General features: G+C 35.8%; 1 long non-coding RNA gene across 1 annotated transcript in view; it reads left to right on the top strand.

Moving 5' to 3' along the window:
• LOC110353257 (uncharacterized) overlaps nucleotides 1-27,651 on the top strand; it is an 80,686-nt gene that overhangs the window by 41,379 nt on the left and 11,656 nt on the right. Inside the window, exon 3 of the long non-coding RNA XR_002403533.4 lies at nucleotides 24,867-24,919. This is a non-coding gene — a long non-coding RNA (uncharacterized lncRNA). The remainder of the gene's footprint in view (nucleotides 1-24,866; nucleotides 24,920-27,651) is intronic.

The following is a 27,651-nucleotide window of genomic DNA, read 5'->3' as shown; positions in this document are numbered from 1 at the left end:
AGCTGAGGGCTAACACCCTCTCAATCATACTCAGAAGGTCATAACAATCAACATAGCTTCATTATCCCCATTTATATTTGTCTAAAATCATTTAAATATTTTATTATGTGCCATGGCTGACTTTGTTCTTCTGGTTTATCATGAAGTACTGTGAAAATAAGTCAAACTTAAAACAACTCAAAAACAGACTGTATACTGAAAGGCACAGCTACATGTGAAGTGTACCTAAGATATAAACTAAATCCATAAAATGGCAGAGGGAGATGATAGCTGGGAATATGAGAAGTGAAAGACAGCTATATATACACAATGTATGTGTGCATATAAAGCTAATTATATAGTCAAACACATGCATCAATATATATAATGATGCCTGCATTGATTCTAGATAAATACATTGGTTATGACACTGAAATAGCTTTATGGATGAGTTTATGATCAAGACACCCATAGGACAAGACATATGAAAGAATGATCACCAGCACCAGCTTAGGCCATTTAAAAAGTTTTCAGTCAAAGCTTGAGAACCTAATGAGGTTCAATGAGTCAAAGTGTATCACTAGGGTCAAGGCAATCCCAGACATGAACACACACTGGGAGAAGAACACATTTGAGAGCAACTCTGCAGAAAAAGACTTGGGGGTTCTGGTGGATGAAAAGCTCAACATGAGCCAGCAGTGCATACTTGCAGTCCAGCAGGTGAGCTGCATCCTGGGCTACATCAGAAGAGGAGTGGCCAGCAGGTCAAGGGAGGTGATCATCCCCCTCTTCTCTACCCTCGTGAGGCCCTACTTGGAGTACTGTGTCCAGTCTGGGGCCCCTAGCATGAGAAGGATTTTGATCTGTTAGAATGGGTCCAGAGGAGGTCCACAAAGATGATTGGGGGCTGGAGCACCTTTCTTATGAACAAAGGCTGAGAGAGCTGGGGCTGTTCAGCCTGAAGAAAAGGCTCTGGAGTGCCCTTATTGCAGCTTTTCAGTTCTTAAAGGGGATTTATAAAAAAAAGATGGAGAGTGACTCTTTGCTCAGTCAGATAATGACAGGACAATGGGGGAATGGTTTTAAAGTAATAGAGTAGAGATTTAGATTAAAGGTTAGGAGAAAATTCTCCAGAGGGTGGTGAGGATGGCCTGAGGTGGAACAGGATGCCCAAAGGAGCTATGGATGCCCCATTCCTGGAGGTGTTCAGGTTGGATGAGACCTTGGGCAACCTGATCTAATGGCTGGCATCCCTGCCCATGGCAGGGAGGTTGGAACTGGAAGATCTATGAGGTCCCTTCCAACCCAAACAATTCTATGATTCTATGAAAAAAAAAATCTTACTTATGACTTGAGCTCAAGCATTTTATCTCACTGCTTAGACAGGCAATTGGTTTTGTTTTTATTCTTCTTTCTTCCTGCCTTCATTCTTTATATTTTGGAGTAAATATACATGTAGTTGTATACAAGAATTTCAAAATCCTCAAGCAATGCTCTATGTGATGGGAGAAAAAAAAAAAAAGACAGAACGACTAAAACATCTGCTCTACACCACTACCTACTTAGATCAAATAGGCCTCAAAAAAGTCAGTTTTTACATAATCTCAGAATGGTTGAGGCTAGAAGTGAACTCTGGAGGTTATCCTATCCAACCACCCTGATTAAGAAGGGACACCTACAGCCCATTGCCCAGGACCATGTTCTTTTGAGCATCTCTAAGGAAGGAGACACAACAGCCTGGCAACTTGATACAATGCTAGGTCAACTTCAGAGTAAAAAAAAAGTTTCCCAATGTTCAAACAACCTCCTCTGTTTTATTTTGTGTCCATTTCATAGAATCCTAGAAACGTTAAGGTTGGAAAAGATCATCTGGTCTAACCATCACCCTACCAACAATATCACCCACTAAACCATGTCCCTATGCACCAGTTTGAACCATTCCTTAAGCACCTCCATGGACAGTGACTCCACCACCTCCCTGGGCAACCTGTTCCAAAGCCTGACTGCTCTTTCTGAGAAGAAATGTCTCAATTTCTAACCAAAACCTTGCTTGGTGCAACTTGAGGCCATTCCCTCTAGTCCTATCACTAGTTATCTGTGAGAAGAGGCCAACCCCCAGCTCCCTGCAACTCCCTTTCAGGTAGTTGTAGAGAGTGACAAGGTCCCCCTGAGCCTCCTCTTCTCCAGACTAAACAACACCAGGTCCCTCAGCTGTTCCTCATAGGACTTGTGTTCCAGGCCCTTCACCATCTTAGTAGTCAGCTTCTCTCAACTTGCTCCAGGGCCTCAATATCCTTGTAGTGAAGGGCCCAAAGCTGAACACAGTACTCAAGGTGCAACCTCACCAGAGCTGAGTACAGGGTGATGATCACCTCCCTGGTCCTGCTGGCTACACTATTCCTGACACAAGCCTAAAAAAAAAAAAAAAAGACTTAAATAAAATGAATTAAAGACTGACTGTAAGCCCTAAATGTGTTGATAAAAAACATTTTAGTGGGTATCAAGCAATATTCCCAGTAACAAAACAGAAGGCACTGAGATCTCTAAAATACTTGATGTGTTCTAATCACCAGTATTCAGTAAGATTCATTCAAATTAATTCAGCTGATTGTGAGAACAAAAAGAGAAGTTGTACAGAAAATTGAAAGATTTTGACTTCCTCCAAAGAATTTCCTTGGTGGTCTAGGGAAAAGTCTACTTCTACCACACAGTTGTGGCACATGTGCCACATATACCAAATGAATTAAGCACCATAGAGCATTAAGATTTTTTTAGTAAAAGATTAAGCTGCTGGAGAAACCAGTCATTTAGACAAAAATATATTAACAGACTAGAAGATTTCTCATGGGCAAAAGAACTTCTGCATCTTATGTTTTTTATCCAACTATTTCTTCCATAATATCACTTTAGTGGAGAACAAAAAAGGAGTTAATTCTCTACAAACCAATCAAATTTAATATTAAGATACAGATGGTATACAAAAGTATGGGATTAGGTTTAATGAACTACGAGGACTCATTGATTCTTACTTTCCTAAATTGAAGGGACCAAGAAACTCACCAGTTGTATAAGTAATACTTGCCCATTCACTAGGAATGTAGTTAATTGAAAGTTAACAATTAATTCCCTACGTAGTAGGCACTTAACTACCACTGCATATGACAGTAAAAGGACATAGGCTAGACATCAAGCCACTTGCCAGCAGTGTATCCCACATACTATTAGAAATCCCATGGGCTATTTTGTAGCCCATTATCAGTCTCTTAATGCCCATTGGGAACTCCTAAAGCTTCCCAAGAGCTGCACATAATCATAAGTAGAGTGATTAGCAACTCAACATTACATTTTTCCTCGCTAAATTGTTTGACTCCTTTTTAATGTCACAGCTTAAATACCTTCAAGATGTTTGTGGTTCAGCATCAATTATATCTGTTCTCTAATATTTATTGAACCAGGGCATATATAAAACTTTCATAACTGGCACAAATATGGGGATATATCTTGCACTTTCCAGTCTCTTTTGTACTTACTGAAATCTCTTATAACAGTAGATCCCATTTCATATTTTGAGAGCAGAGGCATATTTGATTGTTTTGATCTCATCTAAGCAGCAAAATAAATGAAGTTCAGGAAGGTTCATCTGTGAAGAAAGTGATTTTGCTTCCCCTTCAAGAAAAATTCTATCACTAACTGTGGCACAAACCCTTCCCTCTCCCTCTCTTCCCCCCACCCCATAAGCTTGAACAATTCATAAGTGTTGAGCACACCCACTAAGATCATCACAAAGCTTAACTGGAACCTGATTCAAGGAGAGCTTTGTATACAACATAATGCAGAATCACATACCTGAAACTTCTGTACAATTCATTTTGCAGATGAAGCAATCTCTTGATTCAAACTTGGAAGAACCTATTGTTCCACCCATTTTGGAAGCTAGAGCTTAAATACTGGTTTAAAATGAAATTATTCTTGAATTACATATAAAAACATTATATACAAAACCCTATATTGCTTTTCAGTAATACATTGTGTTGTATACCTCTATGGAGCTATCTATGCTGGGGAGTCCATAAAAATGAATTCTTGTATGATTTGTCCTTTAAACTTGTTCTGGGACATAAACCTTTTTTGAACATCTTCGTATACAATCCAGATGATCATAGCAAAAGGATTTTAAAGTGTACAAAATAAAACAACTCAAATACTTTAATACAACATATTACTTCTGGAAATGTTACCATACAAGAAAGACAGGATATTTTCTCATGACAATTGCACCAGAAAAATAGAAGTTTCACCTGGACAACTGGTGTAAAGTCTCAGATCTCGCTCAGAGGATGGGGAAAAAAAAATAAAAAAATAAATTAAGATTGAGGTGGAAGTTCTAGATGTTTTAAAAAACACATTGAGATTATTTAACGTTTATATTTTTAAGGATCATCATGATATTACAAGCCCTTCAGCTTTGACACTTCAGTGAAAAGACTATAGCATTTATTTCGAAAGTTCTCTACAATATATATCTTGCTTCTAAGTCCAGCTATGCAGGGGAGTTGATAGCACTAATGAAAATAGACAGTGGAATAATAGACTAGAGTTATGACTACTACATGTAGGATTTTATGACTAAGCTACACCTACTAGTTAGTCAGTCTGTTTCTTTTAATGTCTCTGAAACATACAGACAGACACCTGAATCTTAAACACTTGTACATGCCTCCTGAAATACTTTTAGCTCCAGGGAGATTTCTGTAATATACTGTGTGCATATCAATTGTTTAATAGTAATGAACAGAACTGCAATGCCTAGTTTTCTCCCTTGTATAAAAATATTAAAAGAAAATGAGTCAGCTTCAATGCGTAATACTAGATTGGACTGGAAACAAAGGCAAAATGGTTGTTCAGAGAAACTTATAGAAATTATGATTTTTCACCTATAAAAAAAAAACAACATTTTAAAATACAGAAAAGGCTCAAATATAAAGTTGCTTAACTTGTAATTTTTTTTCCTCTCCAAGATTGCAGATTTAGAAAACAGCTAAGACTTACTAAGCATTCATTACATTACAGCAGCATTCATAAGCACAGTTAAATTCTGTGTCCCAACTCAATTGAGCACTCTACATCAGGTTCCTTATGGCATGATTCTTCTGCTTGCCACCCAGCTGTCTAGACAAGATGTGGACAAGATTCTCAAATCATCATTATGCCATAGGAAAAAAAAAAAAAAGATAATGAAGTTCTGGAAAATGCAAGCATAGCAACAGCAAAGAAGACTTAAGATTACTCTTCACCTCCCCACACCCCATTAAGGAATTAGTAAGATTGATATCAAACTACAAGATTTACTACTTACACAGGATTTTGAGGAAAACACAGAAAAGACTGAAGTATGATTCAAGCAGTGCCTATAGTGAGAATAACAGTAGAGAAGTCTGTTTTTTTTTTTTTTTTTTTTTTAATAATCAAAAAAAGCTTATACAACCATAGAATATCCTGAGTTGGAAGGGACCTGCAAGGATCATCAAGTCCAACTCCTGGCTCCACACAGGACGATCCAGAAGTTAAACTACATGTCTGAGAAATGTTCAAACATTTATTGAACTCCAATAGTCTTACTGCTGTGACCACTTCCCTGGGGAGCCTGTTCCCATGCCCAAACATCCTTTGGGTAAAGAACCCTTTCCCTGCACCTTCCTTGTTACTGCTTCATGCTGTTGCCTTTAGTCCTATCACTGTCAGAGAGAAGACATCAACATCTCCCCCTCTATTCTACCTCATAAGGAAGCTGTTGACCACCCCGAAGTTGTCCGTCAGCCAACCAAATTGTTTGGTTGCCCCTCAGGCTTGAGCTTCAAAACCAAATGACTTCAGCTGCTCCTCATACAGTATGTCCCTTAGACCTTAACCATATTCAGATTTCCTTTGAATGCTAATAGTTTTATGTCCTCCTTTTATTGTGGTGCCCCAAACTGCACACATTACTCAAGGTGAAGCTACATCACTGTGGAGTAGAGTTGGACAATCACTTCCCTAGACCAGCTAGCAACATCATTGAAATGAAGCTGTCATATCACATGTACAAGGACCTCAAGAATAAAATATTAAAATGACTGAACAGAAAACAGAAAAGCACAAGTTACTGGTTGAAAGTTGCATAGTCCCACTGAAAACAGAAAAATAAGCGTTTTATTTACTTGTTTGGCAGGTAGCTATTTTAAAAGAAATTCAGGTAAAATTTAAGTTATGGAATCACTATTTATCATATTTCCAGGACTTGCCGGTAGATATATATATTTTTTTTTAACCCAACAGCTATGAACCTCTTCTAATTCTTCAGAATATTAGCCACAGAGTGATTTTCTTACAGCAATTGAAGCAAAAATCTCAGCAAGAGTAACAGATAAAGCAGTCTTTTAGACACTGAAATAGACTGAAAGAAAAAGCATTCTTCTATTTGGTAGATTTGAGGGAACTAAAACCTGGAAAACATGATGATACTGTAAAGTAATGATAGGAGTTTCCACTGAACTGAGTTATCAGGATAAATCACAGCTTCTAAACCTAGGGCCAGAATCATCTAATATTGTTATGCAGTAGATTGAGGATCACGTAGTCCTTTGCTAGTATGGGAAGTCATAAAAAGGCCAAAAAGGATAAAGCAATAAAAAAAAGTCTAGTTTGGTGTCATGGGAAAGACACCAGAAACTCAGCTCACTGTAATTACCTTATTTTAAACAGAGGGAAGATGCTTTACTAGCAATCAGAAAAAGTAGTCAGGCACTCCCAAATTCTCCTATTATGCACACAAGGCACCCACAACAACACAAATATTGGTTATCTGATTTGTGCCCTTGTAGCATAAGCAGTAGCAAATGACTCTTATCCAGGTGCATGTGTCACGGCAACAGCATGGGACTAAATGAGACAGCAGATAGAAGGTGACCACATTTATCTGCACCAAGTAAAAGTGGCTTGTTTGACAATTTCAAGAACAGAGGAAGAATTCCCTAAGCACTGAAACAGGATCCTAATCAAGCTATTCCATCAGGACACAACAAAGCAAAGTCTAAACTTAATTACAGCCACATCTTTGACAAAGTCCTACCTCATTGGGTCACCAACAGAAGAAGAGGCTTGTTCTGGAGTAAAATTTGTCAATGAACAGCAGGAGTAACACCTGACAACAGAGTCCTACTAATGGGTGGGAATTAACCAGCTGGAAGTATTTAATTGCCAAACAGACTCAGCTGCAGCGTAAGAGTGTAATGAGACCAGCAGAGATGGCCAGGATGGACAAGAACCCATATAAGACTTCTTACATGAGATACAGTAACAGCAACTGTACAAACTATCTAAATTATAAGATTTCCCATGTTTATGATATTTCTGCATCCAATATTTATGATAGATCTATTTTCCTCTAAGCTCCAAAATCTCTCAGGTACCCTAACAACATGATTTGTCCAGCCGTAAGAGAAAATTTATCTCAGTCTTGGTATCTTTGAGAAGTAAAATAAACTGAAGTCCTACACAAGAAGTTGTAGGTGCTGTATTTGTTAGTAATTGCTCATAGTCTCTTCTACTTCATTTTCCCTAATTGGTGATGTACCACAAAATATATTTGCTTCACAAAACCATTTGTGACCAAACTTAAAGCAGTAAAACTACAAATAAGCCTCAACCACAGACATAATACATAATTAACCTGTGAAATTCACTGTCATATAGCATAACTGGGGCGTACTTTCAATGCATTCTTGAAATATATACATTTACTGATGAAAATCAACTTCAACATATACAAAGATAACCAATAGGTGTCCTTTAAAGCATGAAAAGGGGACAGTAGAAAATATTTGACCATGATGAAATACTGGAGCTAGACTGAGTGAAAGGGAGCATGTTAAGCTTTTGACTTCTACCATTACCCGTAGCAGAAGACAGACCTAGGATTGATAGCTCCACTAAGACAATTTTTATATACTTAAAAAAAATATTTATAGAATTCATTCTGGCAACTCTGGCCAAGAGATAGGCCATGATCATTCCTAACGTGCTAGAATAAAACAAGGTGAATTCATGGTTAGAAAGTCTTAATAATTCAGTATTATAGGTTCTTTTGCAGACTTCCTAATTTAGCTCTAATTTTATGCTGAATGAAATTAATATGACATGAAATATTAAGTTAGCTTCATAACCAAAATCATTTTATAGTCATCATAAAAGGGATACTATAATTCTGAACATGAATGACATTCTGACAAATGAGATATTCTGCAGTGGTATCTTAGCCATTTGTGATTTTCTCACACACAGCTCCTCAGTCTATATCCTGTATGTCATCACTTCACACTTAATTAGGAATTTCAAGTAGGAAAAAACGTTGTTATTAATTTCATATATTTCCTAAGGATTTCTTGGATTTTTTTTTTTTGGTTGGAAATACTCCATTTTTTGTTAGCATGCTTATTTGACCTGTGATAAGAACTGTGTATTAACAGGAAATACCAAACTACCATATTGCTTTAATAGGAAATACCAAACTTCTCCCTAACTTTAGTTTCATTGATTCCTTTCATCTCCAAGAATATCCAGTAACTTTAATAGTCTCATCTGTCTACGTTTAAGACTGCCAGTGACCAGGCATTTATCTGTTGAAGTTACATCAGACTATGACCAAAGTAAATACTTTTCTAGTTAGTTTATATTGAATAAAAATTTGTTTACAAACAATTTCTAATGCATTATTCTACATAATGAAGCATCTGTCATGGATAGATTAAGTCAAAAGTCATAGTTATACGGTACTTTTAATATACTATTTATAATTATTCTGGTCAATATGCAGTTTATAAATATAAAAAAATGCATAAGTAAAAAAAAAAAAAAAGGATTGTATCTGAAGAACTAGGCTTCTAGGATTGGTGTTTTTTTGTTTGTCTGTTTTTTTAATTTGGAGTTTTTCTGATGTGAACAGAACAAAGCAGTACAACAGGAGCTTCATCACAGCTCCAAACCTCTTCAGACCAGAACTTATCTCAAAAGCCTTTTCCTTCTTCCTATGAGCTCAGATCTAGACAGACCTGAATTATAATTCTCTGAATTTGAGTACTTTATTTCCTCAGACAAATGTATTCACCTCACAGAACACCACCTTTCAAAACCCCCATATCAGTTTCCATTTCCCTGGAGATTCTCACGTTGCTGATTTTAGTAGTGGACTGAAAAGTCCTCTAATGGAATTTCTTTGTGCAGGTTAGGCACATCATTTCTTATTGTTTACATGGTCAGTGAAACAGCAGATTACACCATCCTTTTCAGCAGCTTTTTGACTTAAACTTAGCGTATTTTTCTTGACCTTCTGTAGCATAAAACACTGCTGTTTCACTCAAGTTCTATAGATGAGCTCCTGAATCACTTCATTAGCTCTCCTCAATTGGGCTAGTAGCAATTGCTCAAGCAATGAGATTAAAAGGACTCATGTTTGAAAGCCCAATCCTTACAGTTTATCCTTGTGCCTTCCAAACCATAGCTTTGCTCATATGCCCAATTTGATGTTTGCCTGTTTACTAACAGTAAACATGTTGACTCAGTTCATGATCTGTACTTTCTATATCTTTTCCTGCAGATTCTGCAAATGCCCAAAGGTTTTCAGATCCTATATTTATCAGCTGATTGTTTATGCCTAGACTCTTGCCTGTTGAAGTGTTTTACATGTTTCAGACATTCTCAGAGAAAATGCTACTTTTAGTAAAAATCTGTATTTTCCTTTGGAAAACTGGAAATTACTATTTTCTGATAAGTTTTAAAGCTTAGTCCATCATTTAGTCTGACAAGCAGTAATTACTTAATTTACTGAGGAAAGAATAAGTATTAAGGGGAAATAAGAGCAAGGCAATATGGTTTATCCAACAGGACCGAACAAACACCAATCTGTGTAACAATTTCTTAATTAGAACCTAGTCTTGGCCACCATGGAGATAGATACCATACTGAACACCTAACGTATCCTTTCTTCTTTGGTCAGTGGAAGTACCATGGCAATGTCAATGTCTACATATCTTTATACCAAGCCACTTTCAGGAGTAAGGAATAGTGTTAGTTGTTACATAATTATTTATTGTCCAGTTAGTTTTTCTCTACCTCCCTAACATAAAATCACAATTTGCATGAAATATCCCATGGGCCTGTTCTGGCCTAGAGAATGCCTTTAGGACTATGCTGTGATGATGAGCTAGATTTTAATCTTAATTGTAGCCCTTGAATTCAAAACAATCCCATGAGATTTCAGGGATGTCAGCAGATTCACAACAGCAACAGAATAAAAACCAAACCACACCTCCCCTCCCACAGGAGCAATCTGGCTATGGTTCTCTCAATTCTATTATCACCTCTATTCTTGCCAAAAAAATGCCACAAAATCTTTAAAAATCACAGACATTAGTTCTTTGATGCTTCCAGATGGAGTTTTGGCTAAGGATATGAAATATTTATTAGCTCACCAACAGTATTCCCTTGCAAGACAAACATTTTTATTTTTTGATTGTAGAATCAAGTACAATCAATCAAGAAGTTTGATTTTCTAAATTTGGGATTAATGCTATGTCTTTTCACAGACTAATGGAGCTGACAAGGTTTTAAATCAGTCATCCTTGTATATTTTTCTTAGCCTGAAGATATATTTATTAGTACAGCTAAAGTATAAAACACATCGCCGTTAATTTCTTATCCAAGCAGTCAATTAAGGTTCAATAGGCATATTAGTTAGGTGATATATTGCAAACCCTAGAAGAAGCTGTGTTTAATGGTAGTTGTAGTAGAAAAAAAATGTACTTTCATAGCAATATAATGCTCCCTAGCACTTTTAGGTTTGCAGCATCAGGAAGGTAAAAACACAATCCAATCAGTTTTCACAGGGTGCTTGTTGCATATGCAGATTCCGCTTTCCTAATCCTGTCCTACAGGCTGATCTTGATCTAATCTCAACAGCCACGGGAGCCAGATTCCAGGTTTGTACAGCCACACAAACACCGTCATTCCCAGCTGGCTGAATCAGCATGGTGACACCAGCTTCCAGACGTGTACACCAGAGTGGATGAGAATGAAAGATCCTCTATCTCTAAAGCTAAGGATGCTCTGCAATAAACTTGTCAGGCAGGTTGAAAACCAATCAGAATGTAGTTCTGTTGACTTCTTTCCCAGAAGAAAATCTACTGCCTTCTGATGGCTCTGGAGATATTTTATTCTATTACCAAACAAGTATCCTTGCTTATAAATGAATTAATTACAGCAAGAAGAGCGACAAAGCCAAATTATGGAAATAGTGGTGCTGTGTAAAAACAGTAACTATTCAGAAAAAACTGTTTGAAACAATGTCCTGGTGTCCCACCTGTTCTTTCTCAATCATGATCACATCTCTTCCTCTCTCATCTCAGAAGAATGCAACCAGAAAAGAGGATTTTTAATAGCAGAAACTATTAAGAGGTGATAAAGCTCTCAGAAAGATAATTTTTGGGATTCAGCATGCTAACCAATTTTCAGATGCAAATTTCTCTGCAGACAAAGTCTAGTACCCATATTTTTGTCATCCAACACAATAATCTGTATGACGTTCTAGCATTTTCCTTCAAAATCTGATCACTCTTATCCCTGATTAACCAGAGGTCTATAAAAGTTGCTAAACTAAGAATGAATACTTGGTTTCATGTTGACCTTGAGAATCACAGGAATTTAGAATTAATTTCTTTGGGGCTTTGAAAACTATGGTAAAAACACAACTCTAACCTAATAAATGTAGTTGAGAATATTAAAAACAAAATTTCAACTTTAGATATAAGAAAGATAGTGAATAGCCCAATTAAATGGAAAAAGTTTGAATTCTGCAGATATGACATGGCAAAAAACTATGAATTAAACCATACTTAAGAGAGGAATTCTTTCTGAAGAAACTTTTTTGTTTGTTTTGTTTAAGAAAAGGGGAAAAAACACTACTGAAAGTTTTGCAAGTAAACAGAAACCAGAAAAATCAGTCTCTGGAATAGGAGGTTTTAATCCTGCAAATGATCCCCTAATGACATTAGATTATCCTTTAAGTTTACGCCTAATAATCAATAAGACATGGATAATTTACATCACTGAATTCCAAAACTGACATTATTTCATTTATACCCCTTAGTGAACGAATAACAAAGACTCATATTTTTTCTTTGACTGCCTTTAATGCATATTGATCTGCTGGTATAAAGCATATAAATCTGTCCTTCATTTGAGAAAAGGAAGTGAAGCAATGCATACAAGTAAAAAAGACAAACCTGAGTAGTTTAACTTAATCTACCTAATCAAATATCAGTCACACTTTCTGAAAAACTGTTGAAACTTCTCCTGAATTTCATGCATAAACAGAACTCACCCAAAAAGCTCTGAAGAAATAGGTCTAATGTTCAAACTGTGTTACAAAGTTACAAAGGATAATAGGATAAAAGGATATTTACAATAAAATAAATGCAACTATATAATCAAAGTGTTCACGTTAAAACAGGATGAAAGTATAAGAAAGTATTTTCACATAAAAAATAAAAATTAACAAGTAACAATACCTTGTGTAGCAGAGAAATATATGAAGAATACCATTAATGCTTCTTTTCTGATCCAAGCTGATAGTGACAGAAGATTATTATCCTGCAGTTTAACAAAAAATTCAGTGGAAAAAAAAACACTGAATTTTGCCTAGATCTTACCCTCTCTGTCTACACAAGATTCCACTGCCTTGCTGTCCGTCTCAGAGCTGTGATCAATAAATTAAAGGGCAGGGAAAGTAAATTCAATTTTGTCAAAAAAAAAATATCTTATGGTCAAAAACTATGTAGAAGGTTTTGCTACCTAACACGTTTGTTCTGTTATCAACAAGGTACGTCTTATAGAGGCTTTTCGTCTACATTCAGGAAAGCTTGCTTGAAAGGAAGGGATATATTCCGTACATTTTCTTTTAAACTATGCAGCTACTAAGATGGAGTACACATAGAAAGAGTATATCCAATAAATGTTTGTGTCAGTTGTGAACCAAGTTATTCACAAATGATTCTTGACACTATACAAATAGTTCCAAGTCTCAATCTTACCAATAATGACAAAGACTGGGAAGGACTTAATTTTTAACTGTCATGGTCCATTACTACAACATGCTTCTTTTCAACATGTTTAAGACTATGAACGTCTTCTCTACTACAGCTGTTCTGATCTTGATTTCAGCCATTGGATATTTCCTGGAATACGTATTACTAGTTAACACCAAGAACCACTTCAGGTTCTTTCTATAAAGCACTAAGTAATAAAATGAAAAACAACTGATTTGAACAAAAAGGGGTTTGAATTCGCTTTCAAGGAAAGTCATAACCTCAAAACAAAAGCCAACTAAAATGCCTTTAAGAAACATCTCTATATAGAGAGAAACAGTAAATAATTTAAATATTTGTTAGCTTGAAGGTTATATGTTCTCCAGAATGCTTGGAATTTAACAGCAAACACACAGCTTTTATTAGGAGCTATCTCCAGGCATCCTTGGCTTTCTGGTCTCTTATCCTCTATGTGCTTATGTGCACAAGTTTTCAGAAAAATTTCATGCTACTGCCTAGAAATAGCATATGCTTTCATCCTAGTGCCTTAATTTTCCCATAGTCTTCTCTACTAGTAAATAAAATACTAACTTCTTAAAAACCCTTGTATATCTATAAACCTGGTCAATCATCTACTCCAGTCACAACAGCTACTAGTTCTTTTCGTTATATGGTCAGATCCATTGGAGAAGCAAGGCCAAACCACAATAAGGTCAGTTTTTACTTAAAATTTGCAACCTGTCACATAAACCAGCTTCAAGTATTTCATAAAGAGTGACTCATTTTTGTGCCCCATCCAGTGTCAGAAGGAGTAGGCTTTCCAGTGACACTGTGTCCAAAGATTTTTGAGTCATTACCAGGAAGGCTAGAAGTAGAGGCCTCCACAAGTTTCTGAACTCATCTGGTATCTGCTCACACAAAGCCTTCAGTGTTCTGAGATAAATTAGCCTCTGGAATGTTTTTGTTTTTGGAACAGTGTTGTGAAAGGCAATGTTTATCACACATCTGGAAAGAGTGTGCATAGGTTAAGGATGGAAAATGGGAAAACACTGAGAAAATAAGACATGAAAAGAAGCAGACTGGGTGGGAAAACTGGTACAGAGTAAGTGAGGGGGTGAAAGGGAACTATCTTACAAGGAGGATGTCTTGCAGAGAAACTTACAAAGATAGCTTTTTCTCCTGGGGCTTGGAGATGCTTCACTTGACATACATCACTCCCCAGCAGAGTGGGAGGACAGCTAGATTGAGATTTCATATGAAAGTGAAATCTTTAAGATATAAATACATAGACGGGTTCATAGAAATTCTTAGGGCTTTTTTTTTTTTTATGTTAATATAAAGACATCCATTATCGCTACAGAAATCGTATACTACACTTTGGCTGTAGAACATAGTGGGTGAGAAAACAGAAGTCAAAGGAGTTAAGTGCTTTTAAGCCTGCTTTTTTGTCTGGTGCATTCATGACTGTCCACAATAGAAAACTGGACATCTGAACAAACAGTATGCAAGGTGTGCTATAGTATAAACCATTTCCAGAATCCCTGCGCTGCCTGTTATAGCCCTATTTCCAGCCTATCACCTGACATCAAACCTGTACCTAATATACTGCTGATAGTTGTGGATGCACCTCTACAGTTCTTGTGGTCCTTTGCACCAGTGATCAAATACCATTTACTACCAGTGAAGCTGGAGCTCAATTCTACTCAACATGCTAAGATCATTGCTAAAAAAAAAAAAAAAGTATCTCACTTAGCTTTCTGATATGTCCTTACAGCTGATATCAGATCATCAGACCCTACACACATCCCTCTGTCATTTCAGCACATACAGAACAGTGAAACAAAGCAGGAAGCCAGCATTTATATAAGCTTGCTTTATCATGAAATGGGAAAGAAAAAGCACAACAATAATATATAAATACAAAAACTAAGTAGTCTGGTAGGCCAATAATTAGCAGCCAGTACGCTTAAGGAACTATGCTTACTATTTTCTAGGTTGTAGATATTATTGTAAGAAAAATATCTTCTAAATAAAACACACTGAAATGAAATAAAAGTGAATATTTATCTGAAAAAGTCTTGTATATGCAAGACAAATTATCAATACATAAAAAGGACTCCACACCCAATAGTAAATCTCAAAGAATTTCAGTTCTCTGAAATGATGAATTACACAACTAAGAAAATAATTTAAGGCATGTAGCAATACAACATATACAGTAAGAGGAATGAATATTAAAGGTGAATTGCTACCAAGCATACTAGCAAGGATTAGCAGTTGACTTACAAGTTACATGCCCTTGGTAACAGATTTTAAGGCCAAAGATAAGCACTGGATTGTCTATACGCTGTAAGGAATTTTGGTCAACTCCTTCTGACAGAGAGCCAAATACTTTATGTCACCTAAAACATGATGTCAGAAAAACATCCATTTGATTTGAAACCAAGATGAGTCTACTGTTCTCCTAACCATTATTCTCTTTGGAGATAGGACAGTGCCGATCTGAATGTGCATAGACCATCAAGAACTTGGAATCTATGATTTCAGCATTTCAGCCACACTAGCTTACTATAATAGTCAAAACATATAAGGAAGAGTATCACTGTCCCACACCTCTAGCACCATTTTAAAGGAAAAGACTGAATAAAAATGTAAAGTCTGAGAAGGTGGCAGCCTCAAACTACAGCATCTTACTGTTTTTCTTGTTGACTGTCTTAGGCGCCTAACTTATCTTCTCTTATGATTCCTCTTTAATTTATAGTTCTGGCTGTTGTGAAGGTCAGTCCTGGTGCATATCTTCCCTACAAACTGTGCAGGAATCCTGGGTGTAAAAGGGCATAAAGAGGGGCAATTGCCATGCAAAGAGAGGCACAGCAACACAGATCCATCCATTTTTATGAACCCTCACATCCAGCGTCTTAGTTTAATTTCTACATTCACAGAGAGCAGAAAATTCTCTATCAGTATGTCACACAGTGGCTGGTAATCCATCTAATCTTGTCATTAATCAATACATACTAACACTTGAAAAGCCTCTGTTAATGAACATGATTTCAGGAACAACAATATGTGACAGATATTCCAGACTATTCGATTATATGCACATTGTTAACTCATCAAATCAAGTCTTTGTTCTCTTAAATACTTCCTGAAACTCAGACAAGAACATGCCAGAACAATAAGTTTTCTGAAAATTCCTTAAGTCTTATATGTCCTCTTTACATCACTGTTCACACTGCTTTTTCATCTCGTTAGGTATTTACCCAAAAGCTTCCCCTAAGTTTATCACACTTTGTGTAATTGCATTGATTAACCTGATACAAACATTTAAAATATAATCTGTTCCTGAATCAAAAGAACACTTTAAAAAAATCCAGCCAAAACCATGACAGAACTACACACAGCTTAGTAAGGAAGAGAGCGATGCACAACATAAATGAAGAGGTGAAGGGTGAAAAAGCAAGTTCACATTAGTTTAGTCTCCAGCCATGTGTGCCAACCTCAACTTGTTAGAAATCAAGGAGCATTGAGCTGCTCTGTTTATGTTATAGGTCCATAAAATCTCATGGAGACATGAAAGAGACTGTCAATATGGTAGTTTAAAGCCCCTTTCCCTACCCATAGCCAACAGGAAAATATCATCTAAGCTCAGCTAGGAAGGATGGTGGTATAAGCTATTCTGCTTTAAAAAGTACATTCCATATGAGTTTCCCTTTGTGGCCTAGATTGGCTGCAGAGTGAGTGGAATCTTTTCCAGCATTGTATATAAGCACATTTCACAGGAGGAAAGAAAAAAAAAGAAAAAAGTAAGCCATTAGGATTTTACATTTGTTTATGCTTCAGAGAACAGCATTGGACACATGCAAATCTACAGTTTCATAGAGGTTCCTTCATATATATAATTCTTACAGTGCTTAGCAAGGGAAATGCAATTGATATTAAGTTCAGAGAAAAGTTCTGTTTGGGTCAACCTCCTCACACCTACCCCTCCTATTTATCTCAGGGTCCTAGTCAAAACCTGGACTGAGGATGGAGACCACACATGAAAGACTGTGCCTTTTAAACAGGATTAAGCATCAGCTGCCAACCCAGAGAAAAACACCATTTCCTCAGGTCTAGTTCTTAGCTGAACAAATGCTTCAATGGGAAATAGAGAAATTACTTCTTCCACACGTACAATAGGTTCTGGATAACACTAATTAAAAAAGCACATTAGTGCTTTTAAATCATATGCTTCACACATATGTTTCAGAATCCACATTCCTTACTTTCTTTTTGCTTGTAAAATGACCATCAGCTAATGACCTTTTAATCTGGGCCTAATACATAATCATCAAACGTTGTCCTTAGCTATATCAGACTAAGATAACATTTTTTACTTCAAATACACGTCAAGTAGGTAAGTTAAACCTCCTTCTTCTGTTACCAGAATGAACTTAAGAAGGACTTAAAACCATTCATGAGTTCTATGTATGCAATACGATGTAACATACTAGTGACTGTTTCAAATTCAGTCTCACTATTGGAAGCTTAGGTACAACGGAACTTACATGGGAGAGACTAACCTGTTTTGAAGCATGCATATTCACTCTACAACTTTTTTATGACTATGAAGGCACAAATCATATCAAAGACAATCTATCCTGGTCCTCCAGGAAAAATTTTCCTTCCATGGATAGGATACATATTGATACCATGGATACATATGTACCTCTTCACCATCTGTTTCTAGGCCCCATTACAAGAAGTTAAGAAAGGTTTGATTACACTGTTCTGTGGTTACCTCCAAAAGGCACAGAACACTTTACAGAACAAACAAAACAAAAAAGTAGATTTATTAAAATTTATTCTAAGGTGTAGGCTAGACCCTTAAAATGTAGGGATAGATGTGGTCCCATGTACAAACAGAAAACCCTGCTGGATGCAAAACCACCTGAAGAAAGAGGATTGAAGAATAAGGGCTACATACCTACATGATACAGTCCATCCAGGATGCAGGATTGATAGAGGTAGAAATAAATCAGTTTCAGAAAGGACTAAATTCCCAAACTAGTGCTTAAATGGAGCTCTTGGGCCATTTGCAGGAGGTGGATCTCTCAGGTGTGACAGGTCAGGGTCATTAAACCCTATTAGTGCTCTCAGGACCCTAGCATTGCCAAATATTATTGGAGCCCTCTTATTGCAGTAAGCAGGCAAGGTTATGGGAAAAAAAAAAAAAAAACAAACAAAAAAAAACAGTTCAGTTCAGTTCTGCCTGTTTCTTATGTTTTTGTGCTATCCATCTTCTCTGTGCTGAGAAATCAAGGTCTACAGCTCTTCTTAGAGAAATTAAAAGAAAAACACAGACTTATTCTTTTAAGAAAGAAAGGCTCAAGTGCAAATAGTCCAGAAGGTCATCTCCCTAATGCCTAATTTATTTGAACAGCTGTGTATCAAACCTAGCAGAATTAGGTGTCTCCTTTTGTTAGCTGTGAGCCATTTTAAAGGAAAGTCTGAAAATGTCATAACATTTCATGCTTAATCTATGCAAACGCAGACTCAACAGGATGTATGGGGAAAATATCTCTTTTGTAATGTTTTTAATCTCTCTCCATTTACAATGAACAATTGCACTCACAGTGGCTTTTTCTATACTTGGATTTTTTGGACAATTAATTCCCAGTGGGTACAGTTTAACTGGTGATAACATCAATAGAAATGGCATTGTTTCCAGCGTTTCAGGAGCTTACAGTTTCATTTCATGTCTGTGTGCATATGAGTGTTCTCAGGTTACAGTTTAACTGTAGTTATGGCCTATAGAGCTGCGCTTTCTTAGATAGATCCTGTCATAGATCATTAGTGATAATTTTTCCCAACAACATCATTGTCACAGGTGTGACTGCATGGGTCTGCCTGGAAGAAGTATGGCATAAAACATGGACAGCTACCCATGATTACATTGCAGAGGGCACAAATATTATCATGGGTGCTAAGATCTAAAAGAACTTGCCAGCTGTGTTTTGATTTTGATGTGCTCTCCACTCCTGATGTTCCATTTACCTCCCAAATCAGATGAGAAAGAACTGACCATGTTCACAATCAAAGAAGCAAATACAATGATCATTTATTTTACAGAAGTGAGGGATTTTAATGTAGTATTACCCAGTGAGTTGGTAGACAAATATGCTTAAAAGGAAGGAGGCCTGAATGAAATAAGGCAAAGACATACTTGATTCTGATATGAACCAACAGTAAGGAATTTGTCTTGCTATGAAGATCATCTTCACAGCATTCCTCATTTTGTTTTACATACTGTATTCATACTACATTTATGCCAATCACAGGAAGTGGTAAACTGGTTTTATTGCTCTTCAGAGGTACCATTGTGTCCAATTAGCTTGGTGATACAGTTTTCTCTAATTAGCTGGGAAATACACATCATAGCTAATCATACTGTACACCATTTGAGAGGCTGGAAATAATTAAATATGTTTTCATTATTCAACTGGCCTAGAAAAAGTAAACATACATCAAAGATTTATCTTGAAATGTTCTTTCTGATACTGGCAGCCAGTTACATAAAATCTTTTTTTAAAAAAATATGAATATGTTGTCAGAAATATACAACAACAGTCAAAACAGTAATCAGTATGTATCCATGAAATATTATTTCCTTCAAGGAAGAAAGTGTATACCTCTGTGGAAAACAAAGCAAAACAAAAACACGGAGTGACTGTGTGAACAAAATAAATGTAATAATAATGAAGAATGCTTAGCATAAACAACAGTATATAAACACTGATGTTAATAGAAACTAAAAATGTACATAACTTTGGAAACTAAGCCATCAACATTTTCTTCTTCAGGTTTTCCAAGTCATTAAAAGAAAGAAAGAAAGAAAGAAAGAAAGAAAGAAAGAAAGAAAGAAAGAAAGAAAGAAAGAAAGAAAGAAAGAAAGAAAGAAAGAAAGAAAGAAAGAAAGAAAGAAAGAAAGAAAGAAAGAAAGAAAGAAAGAAAGAAAGAAAGAAAGAGAAAGAAAGAAAGAAAGAAAGAAAGAAAGAGAAAGAAAGAAAGAAGCTCTTAGAGCTGTGCAGGAGCTATAGGTCATGTTTTTTGAAGAATTTCCAATTTACAACAAACAGCTCAAATGCCAAACCCCTCAGGAAGGAAACTTTTTGCAGAGGTGCCTTAAGGGAGGGAAAATTACTATAGCTGATTAAATTTTTAAGGTGTTGTAATTTTATGAAGTGAGATAAAACACATGAGAAATAGAAAGTAAAATGAAAATGTTAACATTAAAAGCAGAAAATCTTTGTTCTGAAAATGGTAACATGAGATGATTTAATATTGTTGTGATTTTTTTTTTCCCAAAATGAGTCTTTGCAAATTATACACATTATAAGAAACTTAGATTTACATTTCAACAGAATTTCCTCAATATTTCTTTGTCCAGTACTATCTCTTAACACTTTCAAGTGATTCATTCTGAATACAGACAAAAATCATATTTAAGCCTGCTTGTTGTCAGAGCATTTAGAAAAGTAAGAAGATGAAAGAGACATGAAAAAAAGCTCTTTCTTCATGAAGTATTTCAAATTGTTTTTTAGAACCTAATATCTCTGATGGTTTGTGAAATGTGGGGATGTGTTTACAATGAACAAGGGCAGGAAATTGCTTGCTTCAGCATGCCTTTACAAATGAAGCAAATCAGATACAAAATTGGTTGCTAGTGACTTTGCAAATTTGAAATAACCCATTCTTCTTTGAAGCTAAGACAAATGAAATTTAACTGCCTTGTAAAATATTTTTTCTATTTAAAATTGTCATTTGTATGATCTGACTTTTTTCATGATTTGACAGTTACACTAAAACAAAAAGAAATTTAAACTTGAAACAAATACGCCACCACGGTTGTAATTTGAACTTCAACCAGTAATAAAATCCAATGTCAGCAATTAAATTTGTTCAACCTAAAACAATATCAAGATGAAAAGAGGCATTTTCTTCTATTCATTCTGTTCATTTGAACTTATAAACATGATTATTCCAAATTATTGATTTATCCAAATTGAACATGGTATCTTAACATAATTGAAACCATCCATGAACCACCAAACTCTTTGGTAAAATTATGCGAGGCAAAAAAAGTGGCTTAAAACATTTTATTCTTGTTTTACTGAAATGAGAGCGAAGCTGAGCAAAAGCTTTCTGAACAAAACCAATACAGTTTAGCTTAGTAAGTGAAAACAAAGCAGTTATGTCTTGATGCATTTTGCTGTAAATACTTTTATCTACTATTGCAGCTAAAGTTTACATCTCCGGTAGTACCAATACTTATACCCAGGATCTAACTGAAAGCCCACTGAAGTCACTAAAGCTCACTGAAGTCACTAAAATTATTTTAATTGACTTCAAAGGTCAATGTAGGCTTATGACCTATGTGTTGATGTGCAACTATGTTTGTTTTTACATGTAAAATACCATCTGTACATTATCAGCTAAAACAATATACAACAGAATGTATATAAGCATCTTTATTTTTAAATACAAAGTATATCACCTATATACAGACTCATATATATGTTATGGGTATACATTGGCTATTAGTATTCTGTCCATTCATGTATAGAAGAGACATTCAAAAATTAATAGAAAAAAAATATAGAGCCTTGCATAATTGTGCAGAGTTTTCTATCTATGGCATTCTAATTTACCATACTGGAACCACAAATAGGTAATTTGGTGCTTTGCTGTTAAAATATACCTTAACCTGACATACCAATAACATAGCAAATATATAACTTCAGTGTAATAAAAATCATCCCATCGTATTTCTTGCTGTTGTTTAGTATTTAATATGATCTTGTGAGTGACAAGAATAAATAAAAGATCAGAAGATCCTAAGTGTTTTGCAGGTTATTACACAAAATTTCAGATTGCGTGACCTAGTCCAGTAATGTCAAGCAGATAGCAGATCATTAATTTTACTGAACAGTCATGTTTCCCTTAATAGAAAGAAAATTAATTCAAGTTGAATGTCACATTACTGAACTGTAGTCCAACAATGCATACAATTTGCCTATGCAAAATCAAAAACTCCAGGAAGAGGACATTCAGACTTTGACTCTGGACTATAGGTTAGGGTTTCGTACACACCTGGGAGTCCAAAGAGAATCCATGAAGCAAAGCAGCTTTCTTACACAAAGCCCTGGGTAAGCAAAACAGCTTTAAAAGAGTATTTCTCAACCCTTGTTTTCTTCTTAAATGCAAAGCGGACTGCTAATGATCACATGAGCTCCCATATCACCCAGTCCTAAGTGAGATTTAGGCTAACAGTTTTTTAGCTTGGAGGATGAAGGGCTGCTGAACTCTGCAACAGCAAAACACAGGGTTGTGACATATAATACAGTAGCAGCAACTTAATGAAGCATTTATTTCTGTACATTAGTTAAAAATTAATTTTAAACCCAGGAGCCTGATTTCAATAAAATCAATGTTTAAACACCCACTGAATTGTACAAAAGAGAGAGATAAACTTCTAAATTATTGACCACTGCTGCTTATGTCATATGTTTGCAGTTCAGGGGTCTGATTTCTTAAGGAATTGTAAAAAGATTTTAAGTCTTTCCTTATCTCAGACACTGAGCAAACTCAAACACACTCAGACATTATCTATACTGCAGAAGGACCAGTCTGATGAACCACAGTTACAGATCACTCCCATGATGCTCTGGATTTTTCTAACAAAGTTTTTCTAACACTAAATCACACATGCTTCACCTTTGCTCTTCCAGCTGTTCAGAGCAAGCAGATCCAGTTCTGACTTTGCCAGATCATCACTTCCTCTTCATACCAGTTACAGAAGGGTATCTATTCCTAAACAAACAGTGGCAGCTCTGACCTCTTCTTAATCATCTTTCAGTCTGCCGATCCTTCAGGATCTCTTTTGTTTTAATATTGTCATCATAGACAGGACTGCTCAAGGCTAGGGAAGATGCAGGTTTTGTAGGAAGAGGAAATATTTGTCATTAAAAGAAGTGATATAACTGAAAGAAATAATCTGTTTTTCTGGCACAGAAAATACCTATTTTTCAGGCCCAAATAAAGGTTTGCTTGAAAAAAAAGGTTTGTCTGTAAAAGCTTGTCTGTTTTTTACAGTTTTTTACTTTGTTTAGTTTCAGTTAGTTTAACCAAAAAAAAAACAAAAAAAAAAACAAAACAAAAAAAAAACAACACAAAACAAACAAACAAAAAAAACCTATGCAACATCAGAATTCCCTGAATTAAAATGGTAATCATAGTATAAATCTGATAAATGCTAAGACTTTCCAGATGTAATGATGTGAAAGCTAATTTGTATACTTAGTACACTATATATATATAGGGGTGATAAAGTCAGTTCTGTTACTAAAATTTTACAGGTTTGTTCTTTTTAGTTTGTTTTCTTATTCAATTTGTTTTTGACACATTTTGTTAGGATTAGGTGTGCCCTATTTGTGTAAATCAGGGTAGTTCTTTACCAACCCCCAGAAATGGCAGATTTATGTTTATAAAGAATTTTGGAGGAGATTGTATAATTACCTGCAAAGCAAGAGAAGAAGAAATCATGTCATTGCTGAGCAGAGAATAATAAAAAGTCACATTGCTCTGTTAAAATATAGATCTTATAAATTGCTTTTTTAGAGGACTAGATGGTGAAAATTAGGCAAACAGAATGAGGCAAGCAAGGCAGCAAAATAATTCCAAGGCAAAACATCTCAAAAACAATAAAAAGGGATTTTTTAATGTCTTCATTGGAGATGGTCCAAAGATAATAATAAAATTTTGTTTTAAACATAGTCCAGTGTAAAGTAAGTTTTACTTTCATATTGTTTGAGTCTGCCTGCTTTACTATTTTCTATCTGTATCTTTAATGTAATTATATTTTTAAGTAACCTTCCCAGAAATATACTCTTATCAGTAATGACTGTGAGTATATATGAATAGGTGCAGAAAGAAGATTTTCTGTCCTTTAAATATATAGTTCATTTTTTCGTTAAATCATGACAATATGGCATATATTTTTCTGACTATCAAAATACATAGTTTTGCTACATTTTGGATGTTCTGTTCAGATATTTCAGATATTTTGAGCTCCGGGAGGGGGGCGGGGCGGGGGGGGGAAAGCGTAGCTTAGCTTGGTAGAACAAAGTATCCATATAGAACAAAATATCATGTGCGTTGTCTTCCATGATGACCAACGTGCCAGCAGAGTAGAGTCAACTACAGGAGAGTATATAAACATGGCAAATTTTATTAAAGACATGCTTTCCTAGTATGCTCTATGAGCTTCCTCTGATCAGAAGTTCAAGGTGTTCCTGAATGACAGGTTGTATCTTATGTTTATTAGTCTTTGATAGCTTACTCTTTTCTGACTCTGCTTAATAAGTTTTGAAATTTATGTAAATTCTTGGCATTGACAACACTGTAGCAACAAGCTGTGCTGATTAATACTTTGTTGTGTTGAAAAAAAAAAAAAGCCATTTTCTTTGGTTTGAATCTATTGTATCAAAATTTAATTTGATTACCATTGCTTCGTATATTCAGGGAAGCAGTGAATACTCACTCCATATAATCATGCTTTCTCCAGGCAAATAATGCCTCTTTAGATCTTTCTATTTTTCCTTACATTTGTGTCTTTTCTGTCTTGTCTTAGTCTACATATATGTTCTTAATATAGAAGTAATTTGTTTCTTTAAGCAGCCTTTTCTTGCTTTGCTGGGCCTTATCTTGTTTTATTGCATCTCATTTTAGGATAAGAAGATCAGAAATGCATGCAGTGTTGCAGCATTCCACCAATATATGTGGTAACAATGACTTTTTCATATTCAGTCCATTTTCAAATAATTCTTAAGCCTGGATTGCTTTTTTTTTTCCTTAAAAAAAAAAAAAAAAAAAAAAAAAAAAAAAAAAAAGAGTATTTCAATATCATAAACTGATAGAAAGAAATATTTCAACATTTTCAAGTGGCTTCTTTTGCTTTCTGGAGAGGAGTGAAGAAGGGATAAAGTTTGACATTCCAATTTAAAGCTATAAGATCTTAAGCTAAAAAAAAGTGATTTTGTCAAATTGGAATATTACTCTACACAAGGTGACTTAAGTGAATAATAACAACAACAACAACAAAGATGTAGGTAATATTTTTTAATTTCTTAAAAATGGCTCAAAAGAAACCCACCACGTAAAATCCACCTTCTTCAAACAGGCATTTTCAGACTGTTTTTTCCTACCGTCTTCATAATTGTATATATTTTCAGCATCTGTGCTGTCTTTGCTGTTCTAACCAAACATATAAGCCTTCAGTTCTCAAAAGAAGCTACAACAACAAAAAAAACCTACTCCTGTCATGTTCTGAATGCCTCCTGTGCTTTTCGATCTCCTGTTTTGGAGACCGGTGCTGAGCAAATTATTAGCTCATGCAGGCATTCCTGTACCTTTGCTGGGAAGGAACTATCTACTTCCCTATCTTACTCTCTCAAGAGCTTGTTTGGCTCCTGGTCCACCCTTCCCCGCTGCGGAATTTGCTCCACAGGCCTGCTCACCATGGAGTAGTGCTGAGATTGCCAAGGCTGTGCATATCACCCAACCTGCCTGGCCATTTGCCTTTGGTGTCTGTTCATCACTCCATAGCTGAAATTAAGAAGGAAGGATTGGCCTTCTTGACTAATAGCAAACATGATGCCTATTTTGGAAATAACTGGGAATTTATCTTTCAAAGTCTTCTTCTGAACACTATAACTTTGTGAAAGCTAGTTTCATGATAGATGTTTGAATATAAAAATAAATGGCCTTTCCAATTTTATTTGAACCATACAAATAGATGAAAGGAATGAAAAAAATATCTTCGATTTAAAAGAAAGAGAAATTGGCTAGGTGACACCTAGGAGTTTTATCAGGCCTTCACTGATCTGTAGAAAGTTAAATATTTGTTTTGCAAAGCAAATTCCACAGCACATTCATCACCACTGTACAGCTCTGTGAGATAGGACTTGGCTGTGGGAGCACAAGACAGAAGTCAGGGCTCCTGCACTCCATCGCAAATACAGACACCAATTCTCCTTCATACTCCAGAAACTTTTGAGTCCTTTACCCACCAAATTTAAATAGGCTACTATTATTTTATGTGTATCAAAACAAGCTTGTGAAAATCATGTTTTACCTGGCTATTATGAGGGTGTGCAATGGGAATGGAGATGTGCTATCTTTTTCTCTCAGCCTCAGGATGTTTAGTCACACTGGTGTGTAGGGCCAACAAACATGCTAAGTGCTCACTGTACTCAATCGTCTTCATCTGCCAATGATTATTACCTTTGCAACTGGGAAAATGGAGCACATTGTAATGCAAGATGAAAAGGGAAGTGCATTTTTGTTTTTTACATATTAGAATAGGCTGAAACCACCTGCTGCTCAGATGCTGACCTCCAAACAGATGGCTGCTCCCCTGTGCCTGCCACAAATTATAGTCAGAACCCAACAAATGAGCCAGATATACCTTCTTTACCATCACCTCCTTGAAGAAGGTCTCTTTGCACCTGTGATTGTAGTTGCTGGCCACAAGCAAGGTATAAGGAGCAAGTAGGCTTGTAATTGCATGTGCACATACAGGCCTGGCTGATAAAGGCAAGACATACATGTCCGAGTCCTGGGGAAACTGAAGGAATTATTTCCCTTGTGCAGTCAGGGTTATCCTGTTGTTTTGCCATCATGATCACCTTTTTTGAGAGGAGGATTTCTAAAGCTGCCTAAATTAAGGCCTTGATGGCACAAGCAGATGCTTAGTTTGTATTTACACTGAAGCCTCAGCACAATGTTCCAGCAGCATAGAAGACTCTAAAGTTCAAATAAATTATGTTTACAGCTATGGTAAGGACTTGTTACAGTGTGCAAATGACAGAAATGTGAAGCAGGCCTGTCTGCAAAGTACTCTGAACGGAATCTTGTTTTATAAGTTGGAAACCATTCTAATCTTTCAGCTCGCTGTCTACTGAAGGTTTCTTCAGCTTTTCCTCTTTTTGTTGTGAGGAAAGGTATGGCTGCACTCACTTTAAACTGTTGGCTGACAGGAGTATATGCTGCTGCCATCCATGCCACTATCCCTACTGACCTTGTGAGTATGCCAAGGAGACTTACTGTGGATGCTTCATCGCTCCAAAGGCTGTCAAACCTGTTGTCACTCACATATTTTCAATTGTGTCAGCTCCATCAAGAGGAAAAGCCAAAAGGTACAAGAAATTTTAATAAATTAGGAAAAAAACAAACCAAAACAAAAACATATAATGGATATGTAAGGAATTTCTTATGGTACCATGCAATTAATTACATAACAATAATCTGTAAAGAGTGTTAAAATTTGCTAGTAGATGGATTTGAAATGTTGTTGTAATGGTAATGAACGGTTCTGCTTCAAGCATATCTTTAACTTCCTTGGGCCAGATCTAAAATTCCTTATTCTGTCATTAGTGCAGGTCTTGAAACTGACACTTTTTTTTTTTATTTTTATTTTTTTTACTCCAGATAAAGAATTGTAAATTTGGCCTTT

The sequence above is a fragment of the Anas platyrhynchos genome, chromosome 5 (assembly GCF_047663525.1).
Source record: "Anas platyrhynchos isolate ZD024472 breed Pekin duck chromosome 5, IASCAAS_PekinDuck_T2T, whole genome shotgun sequence".
NCBI classification, from domain to species: Eukaryota; Metazoa; Chordata; class Aves; order Anseriformes; family Anatidae; genus Anas; species Anas platyrhynchos.
This window is presented reverse-complemented; position numbering and strand designations above follow the sequence as displayed.